Source organism: Narcine bancroftii, chromosome 1 (genome assembly GCF_036971445.1).
Source record: "Narcine bancroftii isolate sNarBan1 chromosome 1, sNarBan1.hap1, whole genome shotgun sequence".
In the NCBI taxonomy this organism is placed as follows: Eukaryota; Metazoa; Chordata; class Chondrichthyes; order Torpediniformes; family Narcinidae; genus Narcine; species Narcine bancroftii.
In genome coordinates, this window is record NC_091469.1 from 476979814 (window position 1) to 477003894 (window position 24081).

The 24081-nt window shown below is 44.2% G+C and overlaps 1 protein-coding gene across 19 annotated transcripts in view; it reads left to right on the forward strand.

The window, feature by feature from the left end:
* The first annotated feature begins 232 nt into the window (after positions 1 to 232).
* kmt2ca (lysine (K)-specific methyltransferase 2Ca) overlaps positions 233 to 24081 on the forward strand; it is a 495715-nt gene continuing 471866 nt past the window's right edge. For 14 of the 19 annotated variants that reach the window (XM_069914813.1, XM_069914810.1, XM_069914816.1 and 11 more), the window contains exon 1: positions 234 to 495. The gene's annotated coding sequence lies outside the window, so the exon portion shown is untranslated. Of the gene's footprint in view, positions 496 to 710; positions 994 to 2824; positions 2920 to 3249; positions 3312 to 24081 lie in introns of those variants that run through there. The other 5 variants (XM_069914812.1, XM_069914823.1, XM_069914824.1 and 2 more) reach the window with 5 other exon arrangements.

Genomic DNA, 24081 nt, shown 5'->3' on the forward strand with positions numbered 1-24081 from the left:
CCGGATTTCTCTTACTGATCTATCAAAGCGGGGGGGGGGGGGGGGTTTGGTGTGTGTTGTTGTTGTGCGTGGGGACGTGGCAAGAGAAGATTAGAGAGAGAGAGAGAATAAAGGAGGGAGGGAGGGAGGGGGGGAGAGAGAGAATAAAGGAGGGAGGAGGGAGGGAGGGGGGGAGAGAGAGAATAAAGGAGGGAGGGAGAGAGAGAGGGGGGGGGGGTGAAGAAAATAAAACCTCGTAGATTCAGGATAAAATTTCTGGTGGCCGCCAATCTGATCAGATTAGACCAGAAACTTGTTTACTGTTCAGCGGAAAAGCCACGGGAGCTTTTTATTTCTTCCTGAAAGAAGAGAGAAGGGGGGAGGGGAGGGGAGGGGAGGGGAAGGTGGGGGGGGGGGGATTGTTTTATTTGTCTCTCAAACCGAAGCAAGCGCCGTTTACCCCGATGACAGTAGAGGTCATGAGCACGAAAACTCCGCGCTTCTAGGATTCAGAAGGTGAGTTATTCTTTTATTGTGAAGAAGGTGAAGTTTTTGGGGGGGAAAAAGAGATTTTTGTTGTTCTCAATGGTGCTGGGTTTTAGGTGGCGTGGCCTCGTCTCCCTGTCGGGCCATTGCAGAGTCGGGGAGGGGAAGGGAGGAGGGGGGGGGGGGGTCGGTCCGGGCGCCATTGTGCAACTTGCTCAGTCACAGTTTGCAAGCCTTAATTAACCCCCCCCCCCGAAAAAAGCTTTACGACTGATATCGACCTAGATTTTACTTCTGAAAAGGGCTCGCATTTGTTAATCCCCCTCCCCCCCCCAAATAATTTTGTTGACGAGAGTTGGAAGGGGGGAGGGGGGGGGGGAAGAGTCGAAGGTGACATGATTGGGACCCCACCCCTCTCCCAATACTGCCCCCCCCCTCGAGATGACCTTGCACTTTTTGGAGAAACGATGCCGTGAGAACTGATGACTTATTTGTCACCATTTTGTTGACTTTGTGAGAGAGAGAGAGGTAGGGGGGGGTAAGGGGTGTAGGGGCTAAGGGGTGTAGGGGCTAAGGGGTGTAGGGCTAAGGGGTGTAGGGGCTAAGGGGTGTAGGGGCTAAGGGGTGTAGGGGCTAAGGGGTGTAGGGGCTAAGGGGTGTAGGGGCTAAGGGGTGTAGGGGCTAAGGGGTGTAGGGGCTAAGGGGTGTAGGGGCTAAGGGGTGTAGGGGCTAAGGGGTGTAGGGGCTAAGGGGTGTAGGGGCTAAGGGGTGTAGGGGCTAAGGGGTGTAGGGGCTAAGGGGTGTAGGGGCTAAGGGGTGTAGGGGCTAAGGGGGTGTAGGGGCTAAGGGGGGGTGTAGGGGCTAAGGGGGGGTGTAGGGGCTAAGGGGGGGTGTAGGGGCTAAGGGGGGGGTGTAGGGGCTAAGGGGGGGTGTAGGGGCTAAGGGGGGGTGTAGGGCTAAGGGGGGGTGTAGGGGCTAAGGGCTAGGGGGGGGTGTAGGGGCTAAGGGGGGGGTGTAGGGGCTAAGGGGGGGTGTAGGGGCTAAGGGGGGGGTGTAGGGGCTAAGGGGGGGGTGTAGGGCAAGGAGCTAAGGGGGGGGTGTAGGGGCTAAGGGGGGGGTGTAGGGCTAAGGGGGGGGTGTATGGGCTAAGGGGGGGTGTAGGGGCTAAGGGGGGGTGTAGGAGGGCTAAGGGGGGGGTGTAGGGGCTAAGGGGGGGTGTAGGGGCTAAGGGGGGGTGTAGGGGCTAAGGGGGGGTGTAGGGGCTAAGGGGGGGTGTAGGGGCTAAGGGGGGGGGGTTGTAGGGGCTAAGGGGGGGTGTAGGGGCTAAGGGGGGGGTGTAGGGGCTAAGGGGGGGGGGTGTAGGGCTAAGGGGGGGGGTGTAGGGGCTAAGGGGGGGGGTTGTAGGGGCTAAGGGGGGGGTGTAGGGGCTAAGGGGGGGGGTGTAGGGGCTAAGGGGGGGGGTGTAGGGCTAAGGGGGGGGTGTAGGGGCTAAGGGGGGGGGTGTAGGGGCTAAGGGGGGGTGTAGGGGCTAAGGGGGGGGGTGTAGGGGCTAAGGGGGGGGTGTAGGGGCTAAGGGGGGGGGGTGTAGGGGCTAAGGGGGGGTGTAGGGGCTAAGGGGGGGTGTAGGGGCTAAGGGGGGGGTGTAGGGGCTAAGGGGGGGTGTAGGGGCTAAGGGGGGGGTGTAGGGGCTAAGGGGGGGGTGTAGGGCTAAGGGGGGGGTGTAGGGGCTAAGGGGGGGTTGTAGGGCTAAGGGGGGGGGGTGTAGGGGCTAAGGGGGGGGTAGGGTAAGGGGGGGGTAGGGGGGCTAGGGGGGGGTGTAGGGGGTGGGGGTAAGGGGTGTCGGGGGTGGGGGGGTGAGGAAATCGTCAACCAGGGTGAAGATGTGCCCCGTTCGAATTGAGCACTTTATCTTGGGTTGCACGTCAAAGAATTTATTTTTGAACGAGTTGGAAGGGGAGGAGTTGATGGAAGAGGAAGAAGCTGTTCGTGGGGGGGGGGTGCGAAATATCAGAGCGTGCATCTTTTAAGAAATAAACCGAGCAGCCCATGAGGGTGGGTGGGCTGGGGGAGTCGGCGGGACGTGTGTGAAGACAAAGCCGGGAAGCGACCCCTGAGAAGCTGTCAATTGTCACCGCCCCCCCCCCCCCCCCTTCACATATAGTTAGATTTCTCCCGCTTTGGCCTTGGGTGGCTGTAAAATCCCCCCCCCCCCGCGGTGAGTGTCAGCGGGGAAGCGGCCCCAGCCCCGATGTGCGCAAACGGCGCGGTCAAGTTGCCAAGTGGAGGCCGCCCAGTCATGGCGGATCCCCCTGTCCGTGTCCGCTTGTGACCAGGGGCTGGGGGGCTGGGGCTGGGGGGGCTGCTGCGTCTTCTTTCCTGCCCGAGTGCAGACAGAACAGTTGCATTTCCCTCACCTCGGGCAAAGCCTTCGAATTTCCGACCCTTGTGTGCGAAGTAAGTTAACCGTGAGCTGCTGCGGGGCCCAGTGGCTTCAGCTGTGAACTTGGTGGGTTGGGGTGATTCCACCTCCAGTGGGCAATTTCCCCCTCGCCGCTTTCTCTTGCGGGAGCTCATTCAACCCCTCATGGTTCACGGTGATCCCTCAGTGGGGTTGGGTCTGCTATTGCTCGTATCACAAGCCTATTGGGACCATCATGGCCTGAACTTCAAATTTAAAGACTGGGACCTCACTTCGCTTTCAGAAGGCTGAAAGATGTGGTCCAGCAAGCAGGAGCCAGATTGACCGATAAGTATTGGCTGTAATTTTTCCTTGGTCATTTTCAGACTAGTGCCTTGGATTCATTGGGATGATCTGAATTTCTCCTGTGAAAAATTCCACGCCCTCGGTCAGTACTGCGAGCAATTGACCCTCCAGATTTTTCTACTCCAGATAAAACCCCAATAAATATTTAGTGAGCCTCAGCAGAATGAGACCTGTCTCGCTTTGAGTTTCTCTCCTTTTGGTTTGGCTTTGTTTTAGGAAAGTGGCTTAATCTGGCTAAAATTGCGCATACCTTTTAAATGGTTCTCTCTTTAACGTTTTTATTGTCCATTCTGGAAAGTGTTTCAGAGTACTTAATTTGGCAGAATGCTGGTAGATTTGCAGAGCAATGCTGAATTACATTTGTGGTTTGCAGGCCTTTGAATCTGTGTTCTGTTATGAAGAACCTCTTAAAAATAAAATATAGAAATAGAGTTAGAAGAAAAGCGGTGCTGGAAGAACTCATCAGGTCCAACAGAATCTGTGGAGATGCTGTCCATCCTGACTTGCACCCTTTGCCCCCATGATGTTGCTTGACTTGCTGGTTTCTTGTGTGTAGATTCTGTTCTAGATTCGATGATCTGTTGTCCTCGTTATATAATGTGACATGGAAATAGATTAAACTTTTCAATAGGAACATAGTTTTTCATTTTATTATGGCCTTACAATAGCAACAATTTTTTTTTGATGTCATCAGGTGTATTCTTTGTGTGGTATCTGGAAGAGTGCTATTGTAGAGTTAGTATTGTTTGAGGGGGAAGTGAAGAGAACCAGGCTGTGGTGATGTATGATAATTATTTATTTTCATTTTTAAAAAAAAAATGAACTGAACCTGATGGTTGGGGTGGACAAAATCTTCCTTGTAAAAGCATTTTCTTGCAACAGTGGTGAATGGCTTGGTTGTGGGATATATTTCTCTTTCAAATGATTCAGAATTCATCAGCTCTGCTTTATTTTGGGAGTGATAATTATATTTTTGTGCCTGTCGGATACTGAAGGATACTTCGGTTGTTGATTTTGCCCACGAGAAATGTTGTTTCATTCAATTGTTTTGCTTAGTCTTGGGACATGCACGTGTACCAATCATTTGTAGTAAATGCACTGAACTTGTGTCCATTGTTGTCAGGTAAAATGTATGAATAATTTCCATAAATTTCCTATAAATTCGAGATCGCCTCACCCAGCAGTTAAAATTCCACACATACAACCATGGAACACAGCACAGAAGGCAGGTCATTTGGCCCTTCTAGTCTGTGCTGAAATGTAGTTGAGGAATGCAGAAGTACCTTTGTCCCATCTCTTACACTGACACCTCTAATCAATATTAAATAAAATTCAATTTTGCAGGAATTCCTAATTCTTAACCAAACCGTCAAATAGGCCACGATTCTTCAACTGAATTTAAAAATAAATGTTTCCAAGAGTAATATTATAATGGAGTCTGAGTTGCATGCATGCTATCTGTAATAGTCAGTTATCTGCTATTATATACCATTTTAATCCAAAAATAAGTCTCTGCTGGTTCTGGAATTTGAAATGACGGAAAATTCTAGAAATCGGTCAACATGTGCAAAGGGAAAAACAAAATTCATGTTTCTGGTCAATGACCTTTTGTTAAAAGTTCTGGTAAAAGGTCACAAACCTGAAGTGTGAGCTATTTTTCTCTTTCTCTCTCTCTCCACTCCCCAGCCCTCCAAAGAATCTGGAATTTTCCAGCATATTCAGATCTTAGTATGTCTAACTGCATCCTGTGAGTTAGGTTTTTTTTCCTGGCTAGTTTGTATCACTTGTTTAAAATTACATGAATCTGAGCCATCATTTGGAAAAATGAACTTTCAGCATAAAATGTGAAATGATTATAATTTTGAATAGAACCACTAAACAGCTGGCATTTTGTTTTTAAGTGTAGAGAAATTACTTGTTAAGAAAACTAACTTTAAAAAAAAAAATTCTCACTTCCCCAATTTTGAATGAAGTAACATTCATACTAACTGTTGATTTCTCTCCCCCCCCCCCCCCCCATTTGTGGTAAAATATTTAGCTATTAAGGCAATCCAAGGAAATGGGGCTTATGCATAAAAAATAGCTTTGTAATTAATCAGCCATGATCTTGATGAAGGGTGGAGAAGGCTCAAAAGGCCAGATGGTTTGCTCTTGTGTTCTGACCATTAGCTTGGCGAATGTTAACCATTTGAAGTATTTTAGCATAGCAAAGTTAGAAATTCTGTTGAAGTTGTGCCTAGAAAATAATATTAAAACTTTTAAAAATCATTGCAAATTGAGAATGACAAAATCTTTTTTGCTTAGAACCTAAACATGACTAGGTTAATTAACCTCACAAGTGCACTTTGTCATTCATTAAGATCTTGTCAAAACTATCACTTTCCTGTTCTCTCCCCACACTGCCTCATTCCCTTTGCAGTTTAACCTGCTATCTGTCTCTGCATTGAGTGCTAGTCTATAGTGTTTTTTTTTAGACAACAAAGTTGGAAAAAATCTGTGAAAAATTTAACAAAAATTAATATTACCTTGTGGTCGGTTACACTGCACCCCTTAAGTTTTGGTGTGTGTTAGTCCCAGTGCTTTTACATGGAGCAACGTGGCCTGAGTCATCAGCTAAATATCAAATTCATGAAGTGAGTTTTGCGGTGCGATTTAGACTGCAGGCTTCCCCCCCCTCCCCCCCAAAAAAAGTAGTAGAGGTCCTGCAGCAAAAATAACAGCACAGGAATTGACTAAAAATTCCTGCACTTTCCTTTAGACTGCTCATGTATCGGCACATTTTGTTGATTGTTACATGCCTGCAGTCTATCTTCTTCTTTGGCTTGGCTTCGCGGACGAAGATTTATGGAGGGGGTAAAAAGTCCACGTCAGCTGCAGGCTCGTTTGTGGCTGACCAGTCCGATGCGGGACAGGCAGACACGGTTGCAGCGGTTGCAAGGGAAAATTGGTGGGTTGGGGTTGGGTGTTGGGTTTTTCCTCCTTTGCCTTTTGTCAGTGAGGTGGGCTCTGCGGTCTTCTTCAAAGGAGGTTGCTGCCCGCCAAACTGTGAGGCGCCAAGATGCACGGTTTGAGGCGTTATCAGCCCACTGGCGGTGGTCAATGTGGCAGGCACCAAGAGATTTCTTTAGGCAGTCCTTGTACCTTTTCTTTGGTGCACCTCTCTCACGGTGGCCAGTGGAGAGCTCGCCATAGAACACGATCTTGGGAAGGCGATGGTCCTCCATTCTGGAGACGTGACCCATCCAGCGCAGCTGGATCTTCTTATAACTGCACCTCAGTAGGTCTCTGGGGCAGATGATTCCAGCAATTCCTAACTTTCTGAGGGAAAAAATTTTAATTCATCATCTTCTGAAATTGACATCTCTTGACTCTGAAATTCTGGTTTCCTCCTCATTTCTAGTTATTCACCCAAAAGTAATCATCCTTTCAGCATCCATCCTTTTAATTCCCTTCAGAATCTTATGTTCCTGTCACTCCTCCACAGAATCTCTTATTCTGAACGCTCCAATGAAAATCTATTTTCAGCCTCATCATCTCAGGAAGTAACACAATGAACCTTCCCAGCACTATCTTCAATGCATAGCTTTGTGTTCTTAAATATGGAGGTTTAACAATATGCAGTACCCCAGATGTAGTCGCTCCAGTGCCGAGTAAAATAGCTCCACTTCTTTTGCAATAAAGGCCAACGTTCCATTGACATACCAAATCGAATGTTTTGCCTCTATGGATTTGTTTTGTTTATGTACTGAGACCCTCCTTGTCCCATTCCATTTCTTTTTACAGTGATGGACTACTTATAAAATAAATCAGCCTATTTATTAGGCAATTTTAATTAGATGTCCATTCCATTGTGCAACTTGCCTTATCTAAACAATTCAGCTAAATACTTTATGGTACAGTACCATTATCAAAATTTAAATCTGAGCTTGAGTTCACATATCTTGATCTTTCAATGTAGACAAAGATTGATGGGAGTTTTTAAATGAGTGTCACCAAGGATGGATATATTTAACCATATAACATATACAGCATGGAAACAGGCCCTTCTAGTCCGCACTGATCCAAGTACCCTCCTCTAATCCCACTTACCAGCACTCTGCCCATATCCCTCCATCCCCCTCCCATCCATATACTTATCCACTCTTTCTTAAATGACAAAATTGACCCTGCCTCCACCACCTTCCCTGGAAACCCATTCCACACAGTAACCACTCTGAGTAAAGAAGTTTCCCCTCATGTTGTTCCTAAACCTTTGCCCGTCAACTCTCAACCCATGACCTCTTGTATCCATCTCTTCTACTCTCAATGGGAAAAGCCTTTCAACGTCAACTCTATCTATCCCTCTCATTATCTTAAACCTCTATCAAATCGCCTCTCAGCCTTCTATGTTCCAAGGAATAAAGACCTAATTTGCTCAATCTTTCCTTGTGTATTCTAGATGCTGAAACCCAGGCAACATTTTTGTAAATTTTCTCTGCACTCTCTCTATCTTGTTAATACCCTTCCTATAAATCAGTGACCAGAACTGCACACAGTACACTAAATTTGGCCTCACCAATGCCTTGTACAGTTTCATCATTACTTCCCAACTCCTATATTCTATGCACTGATTTATATAGGCAAGCATACTAAAGGCCTTCTTCACCACCCTATCCACGTGCGCTCCTTCCTTCAGGGAACAATGCACTGTTATTCCTAGATCTTTCTGCTCCACTGCATTCTTCAACGCCCTCCCATTTACCACATATGTCTTGCATCTGTGTCTTTCATCTTTCCAAAATGAAGCACCTCACACTTATCAGCATTAAACTCCATCTGGCATCTTTCTGCCCACTCCTCTAAGCAGGAATCCCTCTGCAATCTTTGAAAACCCTCTTCATCATCCACAATTCCCCCTATTTTAATATCATCTGCATATTTACTAATCCAATTTACTGCCCCATCCTCCAGATCATTAATATATATGACAAACTGCAATGGTCCCAATACCGAACCCTGAGGTACACCACTGGTCACCGGCCTCCATCCTGACAAACAATTATCTACTGCTACTCTCTGGCACCCTTCCAGCCACTGTTGAATCCATTTGACTATCTCCAAATTAGCCGTCCTAACTAACCTCCTATGCGGAACCTTATCGAAGGCCTTACTGAAGTCCATATAGACAACATCCACTGCTCTACCCTCATTAACGTTCCTAGTCACCTCTTCAAAAAATTCAACAAGATTGGTCAAACACAACCTTCCACGCACAAATCTGTGTTGAGTGTCCCTGATCAGACCCTGTCCCTCCATATACTTATATATACTATCTCTAAGAACGCTTTCCATCAATTTAGCTACCACAGGTGTCAATCTTACAGGCTGATAATTGCTAGGCTTGCTCTTCGAACCCTTTTTGAACAAAGGAACCACATGCACAACACGCCAATCCTCCGGCACTATACTCGTCTCTAATGACATTTGAAAAATCTCTGCCATTATCTTCTCTCAAGGTCCTGGGGAAAATCCTGTCAGGACCTAGAGACTTATCCACCTTTGTATGTTTCAAAAGCTCCAGTACTACCTCTTTCTTAACCACTATAGTCTCCATATTTACCCCCTTTGCTTCCTTTACCCTGCACAGCTCAATATCCTTCTCCACAGTAAATACTGAGGAAAAGAAATTGTTCAGGACCTCCCCCATCTCTTTTGGCTCCATACACATTTGTCCTTTCTGATTCTCTATTGGACCAATTTTGTCTCTTAGTTTCTTTTTGCTATTTACATATTTGTAGAATATGTAGAAGAATTAATAAATGTAGCCGCACGCTACTCGAAAGAAGACACACACTTAGTGTAGTCAGGATAAGCTCGGAATTTTATTAGGGCTCAGGCCCAACTTTTATACTTGCACTGTCCTGCCATGGCCCCCCTTAGCTGATGTCACAACATGCATAAGAAAAGTGGGTTTCCTGCATCGAGTAATTTCCTGCATAACCATGCCCTTCTTCTCCGCATGCTGTCCCTGTTGGCTGCGCAGAAGGCCAGTGCCATTTTGGTGTCACTGGCCTTAAAGCTGCCCTTACCGTTCACCCACCAGTTCACTTGTTGGGGCTAGTACCATTGCGCGGGCACTGGTCTTTGGTTGCACTCGCCACCCGGAGTGCAGGTTCAATTGCGGCGGCAGGCCACAACACAACACCCCCCCCCCAGAACCGGCGGTATAGACATTGGTGTACCGGATCAAAGTCACTGCAGCCTTCGGTTGCCTGAGGCCTGTCTGTGGTGAAGACCTCCATCTTGTCTCAGACCTCCAGCTGGAACTTGACCCTATTGATTCGGATGACGATGTGGACCCCTGCGAATGAAAACATACTCACAGTCCTGCAAGTCTGAGTATGTTGGCCCTCGCATGTCTGTGCCTGGAAGGTGGAATCGGAACCAGGTTGCCAACTCTTTCCCTTAGCTTGCTGAGGAACGCTGCAGAGTCATCCTGCTGTCCACCCGGGGATGGCACAAATTCTCCGTAGATGAGTTTGGCTGAAGAGGTGTTGAGGTCCTCATGCGGATAACCAAGAGCACCCATGGCAGCTCATTTACCCAGTTGGGTCCTTGGAGTCTGGTCATGAGCGCGGTTTTGAGGTGCTTGTGGATGCGCTCCATCAACCCATTGGACTGTGGGTGATAAGCTTTTGTGTGATACAGCTGGACATCCCACAGGCTGGTGAGATTGGACTATAGACTGGAGGTGAACTGAGCCCCTGTCGGATGTGATGTGGGACTCGAGCTGTGCCACCCAGGACTAGATGAGGGCCCTGGTGCACAAGATTGTGGACGTGTCTGCCAGCGGGACTGCTTCTGGCTACCTGGTGAAGTGGTTGACCATCGTGAACAGATGGTGGAAAATCTGGGATACCTGCAAGGGTCCTACTATGTCCATGTGGATGTGGTCGAACCTTTGTTTTGCAGGCTCGAAGTGCTGAGGTGGGGTTTTGATGTGCTGCTGTACTTTGGTTGTATGGCACTGCGTGCATGCCTTCACCCACTTGTTGACCAGTTTCTGCAATCCATCCCACATGTATTTGCTGGCCAGCAGCCAGACCATAGTCCTGATGGATGGGTAAGCCAGTCTTTGGATGGAGTTGAAAACCTGTTGTCTCCAAGCCCCCGGGACGATGAATCTGACCTGACCGGTGGCCATGTTGCACAGCAGGGTGGTGTTACCTGTGCCGAGTGGGATGTCCTGGAGTTGCAGTCTTGTATTGGGGTATCTCCTCATTTTTCTGCTGTGCCTCAACCAGTGCCATGAAGTTCACTCCCCTTCATAGCGCGTAGATACTTTGCCTGGACAGCAAGTTGGCCACCACATTGTCCTTGCTGGAGACGTGTCTTACATCTGTGGTGTACTCAGAGACGTAAGACCAGGGATCTGTGATCTTAGCCAAAGAAAAAGTCAGTGGCTTTTGATCTGTGAAGGCCGTGAAGGAGCTGCCCTCTAGGAAGTACCTGAAGTGGCAGATGGCTAAGTACAGCACTTGTAGCTCTCTTCTGTACTTCACTTCTGGAGGCTCCAGATGTTTGCTGAGGAAAGTCGGCAGCCGCCAGCTTTCTTCGAACTGCTGCTCCAGAACTCTGCTGATCACCGTTCCTGAGGCATCCACTGTCCAGGCCATTGGAGCATCTGACCTGGGATATTGCAGGAGAGTGGCAAGGGCTTCCTTGGCCTTCACGAAGACTTCCACCAACTCCTCGATCCAGGTGATGTCTTTCTCCTTGCCTGCCATCTGGGCGAACAAAGGCCGCATCATCTGAGCAGCTGAGGGGATGAACCTGTGATAGAAATTGATCATCCCCACGAACTCCTGGTCGTGTTGGGTCTGGGGAACTTTTGGATGGCCTTCACTTTACTGGGTAGCGGTGTGGCTCCTTCCCTGGTTATCCTGTGGCCCAGGAAGTCGATGGCCTCCAATCTGAACTGGCGTTTGGCTGGGTTGATCGTCAGGCTGAACTCGCTCAGTCGGGTGTAGAGGTTGCTGAGGTGCGCCATATGTTCCTGTTGGTTCCTGCTTGCCTCCAGGATGTCATCCAGGCACACGAAAGTGCCATCCAGGTCTTGGTTCTCTGCGTCCACGAGTCGCTGGAAGGTCGCTGCGGCATTCTTTAGCCTGAATGGCATTTAGAGGAATTCTAAGATGCTGAGCGGGGTGATGATGGTGGTCTTGGGGGATCTCATCGGGATCTGATGATATCCCCGCACAAGGTCCACCTTAAAGAAGATCCTTGCCCCGTGCAGGTTTGCCGCAAAGTCCTAGATGTGCAGCACGGGGAACCGATCCGGTGTTGCGGCCTCGTTGAGCTGGCGGTAGTCGCTGCATGATCTTCAGCCCCCAGTTGCTTTGGGTACCATGTGCAGGGGAGAAGCCTATGGGCTGTCTGACCGCTGTATGATGCCGAGCTCCTCCAGCTTCCTGAATTCCTCCTTTGCCAGCTGGAGCAACTCCGGAGGAAGGCGTCTTGCCCTTGTGTGAAATGGCGGGCCCTGGGTCAGGATTTGGTGCTGTACTCCCATGTGGTGAACTGTGGAGTGAGCACTGCAGGGAACTCAGTCAGGTCCCTGGCGTACTCGTCGTCTGATCTCTGTACGGTGTCCAAGTGGAGCAGACATGCCCCTCTCTCACGCCATGAGAGTCCGAAGGTCTTGATCAGCAAGTCCTTGGAGGAGGTGTATGCGCCTTCAGATTGGGCTCCTGGATGAAGTTGGCCATCTGACCTGTTGTGTCCTGGTCCAGGTCATTCACCATGTGGTAGTACCGGGTGGATTGTGTGATCTGCTGGATCTGGAGCTGTGCCTCTGCCTGACCAAACCACACACAGGGTCGATCCATCTAGAAGGTTGGTAGCTTGAGACCGACTGTATTGACTGCTGCCTGTTCGCTTATCGCTGGGTTTAAATGCTGTCTAAATCGTTGGGGTCACCAATTGTAGCTGCGCACTACTCGAAAGAAGACAAATGCACATAGTGTAGTCAGGTTTGGCTCTGAATTTTATGAGGGCTCAGGCCTGACTTTTATACTTGAACTGTTCCTGCTGTGGTCCTCCCTCGGCTGATGTCACAACATGCATAACAAAAGTGGGTATCCTGCACGTGGGTACTTTCCTGCATATTAATGCCCTTCTTCCCCACATGCTGCCCCTGTCTGTTGGCTGTGCAGCAAGACCAGTGCCATTTTGGGCCGCTGGCCTTTAAGCTGCCCTTGCTGTTCACCTGCTGGTTCGTTTGTTGGGGCCATCACTGCTTCTCTGTGGGCTTCTGGCTTTTGGCCTGCGGTGCTGGCTCAATCGCTGCGGCGACAGGCTGCCATAATTCCATAGATTAGGGCCTTGATAGCAGAAACCTCAGTTGCCATCAACAATGGAGCCAAAACTCAAGAATATGAAGGATGGGCATGTGTGTTTTGGGAGAAGGTAAAACTGAATATGTGGAGAGATTTGAAATGAAGATAATTTTAGACATGAGATGTAACTGGTTCTATGGTTTGATAGCTGATGCTAACATCAATAATTGCATTTTATTTACTGTGTTCACTACATAAGCTTAACTGCATATTCTGAGAGGTGAAATTATCATTATTTATGATGAATAGGAAATACTCACATGTGATTAATACAATATTATTCATACTGATCAGGTTGTCCAAAACAAAATTCTCATTTTTCTGGTTCATCTAATATTCAAACTGTGTATCCTCTAAACAGTTATAGATTCAGGGATGTCTGATAGCAAATTATTCACTTGTGTTCAAACAACAATTTGAAGACAGACACAAAACAAGATACCAGCCAGTTTAATCTTTGTATTGGGGCATATTCTGGAAGCAATTGAGGACAGAATTTGAAGACACTTGATTTAGAGTGGATGAATTAGAAAAAGCCAAAATGGATTTATGGAAGGGAAATTCTGCTTCACTAACAGAATTTCTTTCTTTAAAGAGAGTAGATGGCAATAAAGCTGAGAAGGGTAATCTTATCAAGATGATGGCCAAGGAATAAAAACAGCTGCATAGAAAGAAAATAGCTGAGAGGATAGCACAGTGGTGCAGCAGGTGGTGCTGCTGACTCAGCCTGGGACCCAGGTTCGAACCTGATTCCTAGTGAGCTTGCATGTTCTCTTAGTGCCTGAGATTCCTTTGACCACTCTGATTTTCTCCCACTTCCCATAGATGTGGTGCCTGAGTTTCCTTTGGCCGCCCTGATTTTCTCCCACTTCCATAGATGTGATGCTTTGTAGGTTGTCTACTATAAATTGTCTGCTGTGAAGGGTGGCTGGTAGAAGTGGAGGGAAAGAGGTTTTCAAAACAAGTGGTAGAATGGGACAGATAAAAGAAGAGATTCCATGCGCCAAATGATCATCTTGTGTTACGAAATAGAACAAAACTAAAATGGTGATGTGGCAAGATGACATTTGGCATGCTTGCCTTCGGGTAGGGCAGTAAGTGTTTAACTGTATGAAATCTTTGTAAGACCTTGAAATATTGTATGCAGTTCTGATACTGAGCCTCCAGAGCTCGGGTTATAAGGAGAGACTGGATAGTCTGGGGCCTACAGAGCTCAGGTTAAAAGAAGAGACTGGATAGACAGACCTTTCTCCAAGGAAGGTGACCGAGGGTTGATCTTGTACATGAGGGGCAGGCATAGATTTATGGAATGAGCTGCTGGATGAGGTTCTAGAGGGAGAAGCAGTTAATATGTTCAAAAGACATTTAAAAAGGTAAATGGATAGGAAAGGTCTAGATAGAAATGGACCAAAGTTGGCAAATGGTGCTCGCTTAGGTGGACAACTTTGTTGGCATGGACAAATTTGGCTGAAGTGTCTGTTTCTGTAACCCTTCTCATTGTACCAGATGTAATGTGACAAATAAACATTTAAAATTCTGTGTCTGACAGAATTTGGGGTTGTCCTCCTTGGAGCAGAAGAAGTTGAGTGAATGTGGAAGGATTTGAATTCATGAATTGATAGCAAGAAACTATTCCCACTAATAGAGACAATGAGCGATAGGCAAAAGAACAAACCATGAGGAATGTTTTCAAGCAGCAAATTGTTCAGGTCTGGAAGGCACTGCAAGGGGTAGTAGGGGCATCTTGCACAATGCCTTTTGAATGTTAAAATAAACAGTCAAGACTATTGGGTGGCAGGAACCTGCTAGATTGTTCTCAGGATTGGTATGAATGCACTGGCAGTTGGTTGGTTTTGTAATTATGAGTGAGATATTCACAATTCTCCCTTACTGCAAGACAAGAAGCTAAAGAGAATAGAAAGTAATTGGTGATGCTAAAGAATGAGATAACTCTTTCTTGGCAGTTTATGTTCATCTATCTAAAATTTCAAAATCGGTGTAGAGGATTGCAAATATTGATGACATTAGCCGCTTTCAGGTGCAGTTGCTCAGAGAATGTGCCTGCAGAAGCGGCTGCGGGTGTGTTTGAATCGACGTTCAGGTGGCAGCGCTGAAGGCGCTGTTCTGGCACCTGAAAGAGCCAGCTGCAGGAGAGGCGCCTTGGAGCGAACGTCAGCTCCTATCGACTGTGGCCGTAGTTCCGCCCGCTGTCGTGACGTCATTTGCAGCGTGTCGAAGCAGAAAGGAGCACAGGATCATGGCGGGCCCGGAGCAGAGAAGAGAAATGCCTCTAACGTACCGAAAAAATGTGACTGTACCGGTAATGCTGAGCCTGCATACTCTCCAATTTTTCAAAAATTGCGCCAAAGCGTCTCAGGCTTACGACGTCAGTGCGATGTCAGCCAGCCCCCTAGCAGCCGCTGCTGCTTTCAGGTGCCTTGGCGACTGCTTAGAAGCGGAGAATATACCTCCCTGAGGAGGGTTCGGTAAGTACTCCTTGGGGCTGGGTTTTCCATTTTCAGGTGGCTTCCCGACAGCCGCATTCAGGTAGAATGGGCGGCTTTACATCGGGGTATTCTGGCCACCTGAAAGCGGCTATTGATGCTGTGAAGAACTAGCTTGGCCAGATGGACCTTAGCAAAATATGGATATTTCTGGGCTGTGTTTTCTGATTCTTATTGTGCACCTATGTGTATCAGATTTTTAAAAAACAGAGTAAAAAAAAACATTTTTGCATTGCTCAGCTTGTTTCTTAAGCAACCTGAAACCTGTTGACTCACAGGGAATTCTTTATGGGGCCACCACCAGTCCAATGGTGTTGAGTATTTGGTATGGATTCAGTGGGGCCAGAGTTAAGCCATTGTCTATATTGATAAATCACATCCACAGTTATTCAGAAATTACAATTGCATTTACCAATTCAGAAAGATCAGTATCGGAATTGGATCTGCAAGTTTAATTTACTGATGAAGCTCATTTTTGGATAAAATAGTGCAGGGCAACTGTGCCCAAGAAGACAGAGAGCTCAGACAGTATCCAGCTAGAAACAAAATGGAGCTTTTTGTATACTCTGTCTTGTTTCATGGTTCTTGCAATAAAGTATGAAATTATGTTTGGAAAATAGATTGAAGGATGTGAGATTTGTTTTTTACATTATCTGAAGTTGAGAAATAGGTTTACTAAAATTCATCCTTGAATATGATGAAAATTTGTATTTTGGTTTGTTTTGTGAAAATGTGTGCAGAGTCTATAATTGTATACAAAATATATTTGCTGGGCAATGTTTACCCTGTCTTGTATATCTGTGATTTTGATTCTCATTGTTAATATATGGAGTTAATGATTTTGGGCGGCACAGTTAAGGTAGTGGTTAGTGCAACACCTTTATAGTGCCAGCAATCGTGGAGTTTGTACATTCTCCCTGTGACTGTGTTGGTTTTCTCCTGGGGTTTCAGTTTCCTCCCACCATTCGAAATGTACTGGGGGGTGTAGGTAAATTGGATGGCATGGGCTTGTGGACGAAATGGCCTGTTACCATGCTGTATGTCTAATTTTTTAAAATTAATTTTTTAAATTATGGTTCACTGTACCATACAGTTTCTGTTCTTGCTGTGCAATACAGATGATGCTGTGAATTAAAATGAAGAGCAGGATCTAATTTCTATCTCTCCAATAAGCATGTGGTGTGTCATTAAATTGTAGAACTTCAAAGAATACTTGTGTTCAACACTGAAATGTAATAATATAGGATATGGCAGCTTCTCATAAGGGAGAGTGGGTTTTGTAGTTTCATCTATTTGCCTTTCTGAAGTTTTTCAGTGATTTGGATCATTCATTCCCTTCTCTCTGGCAATGGTATAGCTTAATTAAAGTAGTTTTCTCATGCAATAGCTAGATGTTTCTCCCATGTAAATTGAAGCAATGGATTTGATAGTCATCTTCCTCTATATTTTGCAATTTAAGCTTAACAGTCAAGGCAAGTGTTATGCCATTGGCATTTGTCACGAATATAAGCAGATTAACCTCCTTAAAATCTATAGGAACGAAATGCCAAAAATTAACTTTATTTTCTGAAGAAGTCAGTGTATCAGCCAAGATTCAATGCATGTTGATGGACATGGCAGGAGCAGTTCCAGACATACCAAACAAAAAGTTGCCAATCTGTTGAATTTGCAACGTGTCAATGAGTCAGCCATGTGATTTTTATAATCGGCATGCCAAAACTCTGCAGTCAAGAATTTGGGAACCGTACATGGAACACAACAGAGAAGTCCTACCGCGGACCTCCACCCCCTAAAGTGACAGAATGAGAAGAAAATGAAATGATCTGACCCAGTGTGTAAAAGTAGATGACACAATTTTCTTGTTTATTTTCATTGTGTGATGACATTGTTTAATGGGTTTAATGTATCATCTATGTTGAACGTTTAGTGGGTGGGGAGGGGGGAAAAAGGGAGAAAATGACACTGTGTATATTCAAGAGGGAAATGTTTTTTTTTTAAATTTTTTATTTTTCACACCATAAACCACATTGAATATACATTTTCCTTTTCAAATATATACAGTGTCATTTTCTCCCCCCTCCCTCCTCCCATCCCACCCTCCCTACCTTCCCACCCTCCCTACCTTCCCACCCTCCCTACCTTCCCACCCTCCCTACCTTCCCACCCTCCCTACCTTCCCACCCTCCCTACCTTCCCACCCTCCCTACCTTCCCACCCTCCCTACCTTCCCACCCTCCCTACCTTCCCACCCTCCCTACCTTCCCACCCTCCCTACCTTCCCACCCTCCCTACCTTCCCACCCTCCCTACCTTCCCACCCTCCCTACCTTCCCACCCTCCCTACCTTCCCACCCTCCCCACCTTCCCACCCTCCCCACCTTCCCACCCTCCCTACCTTCCCACCCTCCCTACCTTCCCACCCTCCCCACCTTCCCACCCTCCCTACCTTCCCACCCTCCCTACCTTCCCACCCTCCCTACCTTCCCACCCTCCCTACCTTCCCACCCTCCCTACCTTCCCACCCTCCCTACCTTCCCACCCTCCCTACCTTCCCACCCTCCCTACCTTCCCACCCTCCCTACCTTCCCACCCTCCCTACCTTCCCACCCTCCCTACCTTCCCACCCTCCCTACCTTCCCACCCTCCCTACCTTCCCACCCTCCCTACCTTCCCACCCTCCCTACCTTCCCACCCTCCCTACCTTCCCACCCTCCCTACCTTCCCACCCTCCCTACCTTCCCACCCTCCCTACCTTCCCACCCTCCCTACCTTCCCACCCTCCCTACCTTCCCACCCTCCCTACCTTCCCACCCTCCCTACCTTCCCACCCTCCCTACCTCCCCCGCCCATCCATTTAAAGTACAAAATCTAAGATACATTAAACCAGTCAAACAATGTTGTCACTCAATAAAAATAAACAAGAAATTCCACTGAGTCAATTCTTTTCATTTCCTTCTCCTTTCGTTAATTTAGGTAGTGAATGTCCTCGGTAGGTTTTCTCTATTGTGTTTCATGTAAGGCTTCCATATTTCTTCAAATATTTCCATATTATTTCTTAAACTATATGTTATTTTTTCTAATGGAATACATTTATTCATTTCTATATACCATTGTTGTATTTTCAAATTATCTTCAATTTCCAGGTTGACATAATACATTTTTTTGCTATGGCTAGAGCTATCTTAACAAATCTATTTTGTGCACCATCCAAATCAATTCCAAATTCTTTGTTTTTTATGTTACTTAGGAGGAAGATCTCTGGATTTTTTGGTATATTGTTTTCTGTAATTTTATTTAATATTTGGTTTAGATCTTCCCAAAATTTTTCTACTTTCTCACATGTCCAGATTGCATGAATTGTTGTTCCCATTTCTTTTTTACATCGAAAACATCTATCAGATACTGTTGGGTCCCATTTATTTAACTTTTGAGGTGTAATGTATAGTCTGTGTATCGAGTTATATTGTATCATACGTAACCTCGTATTTATTGTATTTCTCATCGTTCCAGAACATAACTTCTCCCATGTTTCCTTTTTTATCTTTATATTTAAATCTTCCCATTTTTGTTTAGTTTTACCATTTGTTTCCTCATTCTCCTTTTCTTGCAGTTTAATATACATATTTGTTATAAATCTTTTGATTATCATTGTATCTGTAATCACATATTCAAAGTTACTTCCCTCTGGTAACCTCAGGCTGCTTCCTAATTTGTCCTTCAAGTAGGATCTCAATTGGTAATATGCCAGCACTGTATCTTTGAGTTATATTGTATTTATCTTTCATTTGTTCAAAGGATAATAATCTATTTCCTGAAAAACAATTTTCTATTCTTTTGATCCCTTTTTTCTCCCATTCTCTAAAGGAAAGGTTATCTATTGTAAAAGGGAGTAACTGGTTTTGCGTCAATGTTACTTTTGGTAATTGGTAATTTGTTTTATTCCTTTCTACATGAATCTTTTTCCAAATATTGAGTAGATGATGTAAAACTGGAGAACTCCTACGTTGTACCAATTTTTTTGTCCCATTTATATATGTGTTCAGGTATCTTTTCCCCTATTTTATCTAATTCTAATCTAGTCCAATCTGGTTTTTCCCTTGTTTGATAAAAATCTGATAGGTATCTTAATTGTGCGGCTCTATAATAATTTTTAAAGTTTGGCAGTTGTAAGCCTCCTTGTTTATACCATTCTGTTAATTTATCTAGTGCTATCCTCGGTTTCCCCCCTTCCATAAAAATTTCCTTATTATTTTCTTTAACTCCTTGAAGAATTTCTCTGTCAAGTGCATTGGCAATGCCTGAAATAGGTATAATATCCTTGGGAAAATGTTCATTTTAATACAGTTTATCCTTCCTATTAGTGTTAATGGTAAGTCTTTCCAATCCTTCATTGCTAATTCTTTTTCTATATTTACTATTTCCCTTTCCAACTGCTCTGTTTCCTGATTATAGTCTTTCTTCATCTTGGTTACATAACTTATTATTTGCCCTCTAATGAACGCTTTCATTGCATCCCATAGTATAAACTTATCTTTCACTGATTCCGTATTTATTTCAAAGTACATTTTAATTTGCCTTTCAATGAATTCTCTAAAATCCTGTCTTTTAAGTAGCATGGAGTTTAATCTCCATCTATACATTCTTGGAGGGATGTCCTCTAACTCTATTGTCAACATCAAGGGTGAATGGTCCGATAATATTCTAGCTTTATATTCTGTTTTTCTTGCTCTATCTTGCATACAAGCTGATAACAAAAATAGGTCTATTCTTGAGTATGTTTTATGTCTACCCGAGTAATATGAATATTCCTTTTCATTTGGGTGTTGCTTCCTCCATATATCCAAAAGTTGCATTTCTTCCATCGATTTTAATTATAAATTTGGTTACTTTGTTCTTTCTGTTAATTTTTTTCCCAGTTTTGTCCATATTTGAATCCAAATTCAGGTTGAAATCCCTTCCTATTAATATGTTCCCTTGCGTATCTGCTATCTTCAAAAAAATATCTTGCATAAACTTTTGATCTTCTTCGTTAGGTGAATATACATTGAGTAGATTCCAAAACTCCGAATATATCTGACATTTTATCATTACATATCTCCCTGCTGGATCTATTATTTCCTCTTCTATTTTAATTGGCACATTTTTACTAATTAATATAGCTACTCCTCTTGCTTTTGAATTATACGACGCTGCTGTTACATGTCCTACCCAATCTTTCTTTAATTTCTTGTGCTCCAATTCAGTTAAATGTGTTTCTTGCACAAATGCTATATCAATTTTTTCTTTTTTCAGTAAATTTAGCAGTTTCTTCCTTTTAATTTGGTTATGTATTCCGTTAATATTTAAAGTCATATAGTTCAGCGTAGCCATTTCATATTTTGTTTATTTTCCCTTTCCGTTTCTCCATCATCACCTTTCCTTCTTATCCATTTCTGCTTTCTTGTTTTGAACACTTTATAAGACATCAAACATTTTCCTTATTCTCCTATATAAAACTTCTTTAACCCCATTCTCCCCTCCCCCTCCTGAGTTGCCCTTTATCCCTTGTCGGGCAACCACATCTCCCCTCTCCATTTGGATTTGCGAATTCACTCGCAAACGTCAACTGATTTTGTAGTGACCGTAACTCCTCCCCACCCAGCCCCCCCAAGAAAAGATTTCAATTTTCATATGTAACAAAGGTCACTCTTTTAATTCCCTCCTTATTCCCTCTATTCCCTTTCCCTCCCTTATTAATTCTTATCTATACTCTATATATTTTCCTCTAAATACGGATACATTCATGTATACACACTATATATATATATATATATATATATATATATATATATACACACACACATATATACCTCTTTACACACATACATATAGATCGTGGTCATTTTTACTCATTACATGTCTTCATCTCTCTGCTTGTTTTGTAGTTGTTCTGCAAATTTCCTTGCTTCCTCTGGATCCGAGAATAGTCTGTTTTGTTGCCCTGGAATAACTATTTTAAGTACCGCTGGGTACTTTAACATAAATTTATATCCTTTTTTCCATAAGATCGTTTTTGCTGTATTGAACTCCTTCCTCTTCTTCAGGAGTTCAAAACTTATGCGTGGATAGAAAAAAATTTTTTGACCTTTGTATTCCAGTGGCTTTTTGTCTTCTCTTACTTTCTTCATTGCTTTCTCCAATATATTTTCTCTTGTTGTATATCTTAAGAATTTTACTAAAATGGATCTTGGTTTTTGCTGCGGTTGTGGTTTCGGGGCTAATGTTCTATGTGCCCTCTCTATTTCCATTTCTTCCTGTAATTCTGGTCTTCCTAGGACCCTGGGGATCCAACCTTTTATAAATTCTCTCAAATTCTTGCCTTCTTCATCTTCCTTAAGGCCCACTATCTTTATATTATTTCTTCTATTATAGTTTTCTATTATATCTATCTTCTGAGCTAACAGCTTATGTGCCTCTTTAACTTTTTTATTAGATTCTTCTAATTTCTCTTTTAATTTCTCTACTTCCATTTCTACAATTATTTCTCATTCTTCCATATTTTCCACTCTTTTTCCTATCTCTGACATGGTCATTTCCATTTTGTCCATTTTTTCTTCTGCATTCTTAATTCTTCTTTTTATCTCATTAAATTCTTGTAATTGCCATTCTTTCACTGATTCCATATATTCTTTTAAAAAAGAAATATCCATTGTCTTGCCTTTCTCCTCTTCTTCCATTTCTTTCTGCTCTTCTTCTTCTTCTTCCTCTGGATTGACCATCTGTTGTTTCCTTGTTTTCTTTTTACCCTCTTCTTTCTTGTTGTCGTTATTGTCTGTGTTCTGCACCTGCTGCTGTGCTGCAGGTGTCTCTCTCAGCTGTGGAGATCGACTCCGCAGCTGTTCCCCCCTCCCGTCAGTGTGTTTTTTTTCATGCGCGGTTGCGCACTTTTACTCGGCTCTGCGAGCCATTTTTGTAGTCCCGAGCCCGGGACCTCCACTGACCTGCGGGAGCGGGCCTCTCTCTCCGCGGCGGGCCTCTTCGGACAGGTAAGGCCTTCACCTTCTTCTTCCGACATTCTTTCTTCCTCTTTTCTTCCCGTTGTTTTCGACTTTTCTCTCTTCGCTGCCATTTTCTTCTCACATTTATTTTTACTTTATTATAAATTTTAATCTTGTACCTTTGTGCTTTGTGTGGTTTTTTTTAACTTTTCGGGAGAGGGCTGGAATTCCCTGACCGGCCACTACTCCATCACGTGACTCCTCAAGAGGGAAATGTTTGTGTATTTTGGTCACTATGGTTCATAGTGTGAAAAATAAAAAATTTAAAAAAAAGAATGGTAGTGAATGAATAGTTCAATAAGTAACAGGAATCTTTGAGGATGGAAGAAACTATATTAGAATTTAGCAAATGAAGCTGAGGCATCTTTCGTCCAAGATGAGCAGAGGAACCGTTTCACAGTGAGACCCTTGTCACCACTGAAACTAGTTTCAGCTGAATTCACTATTTAATTCTGGGAAACCGCTGAGTGCTCTGCATGCAACATTCCAGTTGTAGTTGCAGGAGTGTTCTAGAAATTGAATTTGATAGCTAAACTTGTTACAACATTGTTGCACCATTTCATCACTGATATCAATCTGCCATGGTAAATTCTGTTCATGAAAACTACTAGAAATGGAGTTATACTTAACATAAAGGATCATGATTATTTTAAGGAAATTATCTCTGCTGAAAGACATTACTGCATGGTTCTTTGTATGTCCTAGTTGCAATAATGCTCATGGAGAGGACATAATTGATGGTCATTTTAATGTTTAGGTTTAAGCTGTTATTCAAACAAAAGTGCAATGCAATAAGTATCTCTAGCAAGAGGAAATCTTTCCTTGACGTTCAACTGCTTTAACATAGTTTTTGGAGTAGTTGAGTAGAACTGGGTAAGGAGAGAAGAATGGCGGGGCAAGTTTAACAGGCCAGCTGGTCTATTCCTCTATTCTAGCATGTAGACCCTGATATTGCATTAACTTGCTCAAATAACTGCACAAGTATGATTGCTATAAGTATGACTGCTGCAAGCATGGCCTGATGATGAATTCTCCAACAACTGCCTTTATCTTCCTTTTGGTGAGATGTGACTCTGACCTTTGGAATATTTTACCTTTTTGATGCCCCGGGACAGGTTTTCCACTTCTAGATGTTAACTCTACTGGAATACATGGCTGGAATCCCAGCTGGTTTGAGAGTACTGTTCTTCAACATTAGAGCTGGTATGATGTCTTGCCCTGTAGTTTGTTGTTTTTGCTGAGCACTGGTTACTGTAATCATGGGGAAAGAAGAAAAGATGAATAATATGTTTCACACTTCTACCTGAACATGGTGGCTCTAGATGTAATTGAGGATGGAGATGGTCTTGGAGCTTCCTTAATGCTGTTTTGTTTGTTGCCCACCACTATTCATGATTAGAAATGTAATACTGTAGAGCTGATCCAATGGTAGTACAATCACAATTCCAATTATTGCATGTTGCTGCTTTTCTTGATTAGCATGTATTTCAGTTTCTCTAGGTTGGTATTTCATCATCTAAGGTCTGTGCAGTTGTTACATCTACCATTGTCAAATAGGTAAATGTGTCTGCATAGGTAAATTAGTGAGGATAAGGTCAAATAGGTTTAAACCTTGTGTTGGTGGTGATGTACCAGAAACCTAGTCTATTAGCTTTGTTCTCCTGCATTCTGACACAGATACTTTTGGTAATGGATGAAGTCCACAAACCACGGTGCCTCCAAATGTTTAGCTTGGCAGAATGAATTTCTCAGCAGGAAGAGGACAGGAATACATGATGTAGCTCAATTTAATTGTCAATTTTAAAATCCTAATCTTTTATTTATTCCAGAACCTTATTTCCATCCCTTCCCCAACCTCACACATTTTCTATAATCTTTATTTCTTGTATCTTTCTGCTGGCAGTTTCTGGTGTTCAGAACATTTTGGATTTTAAT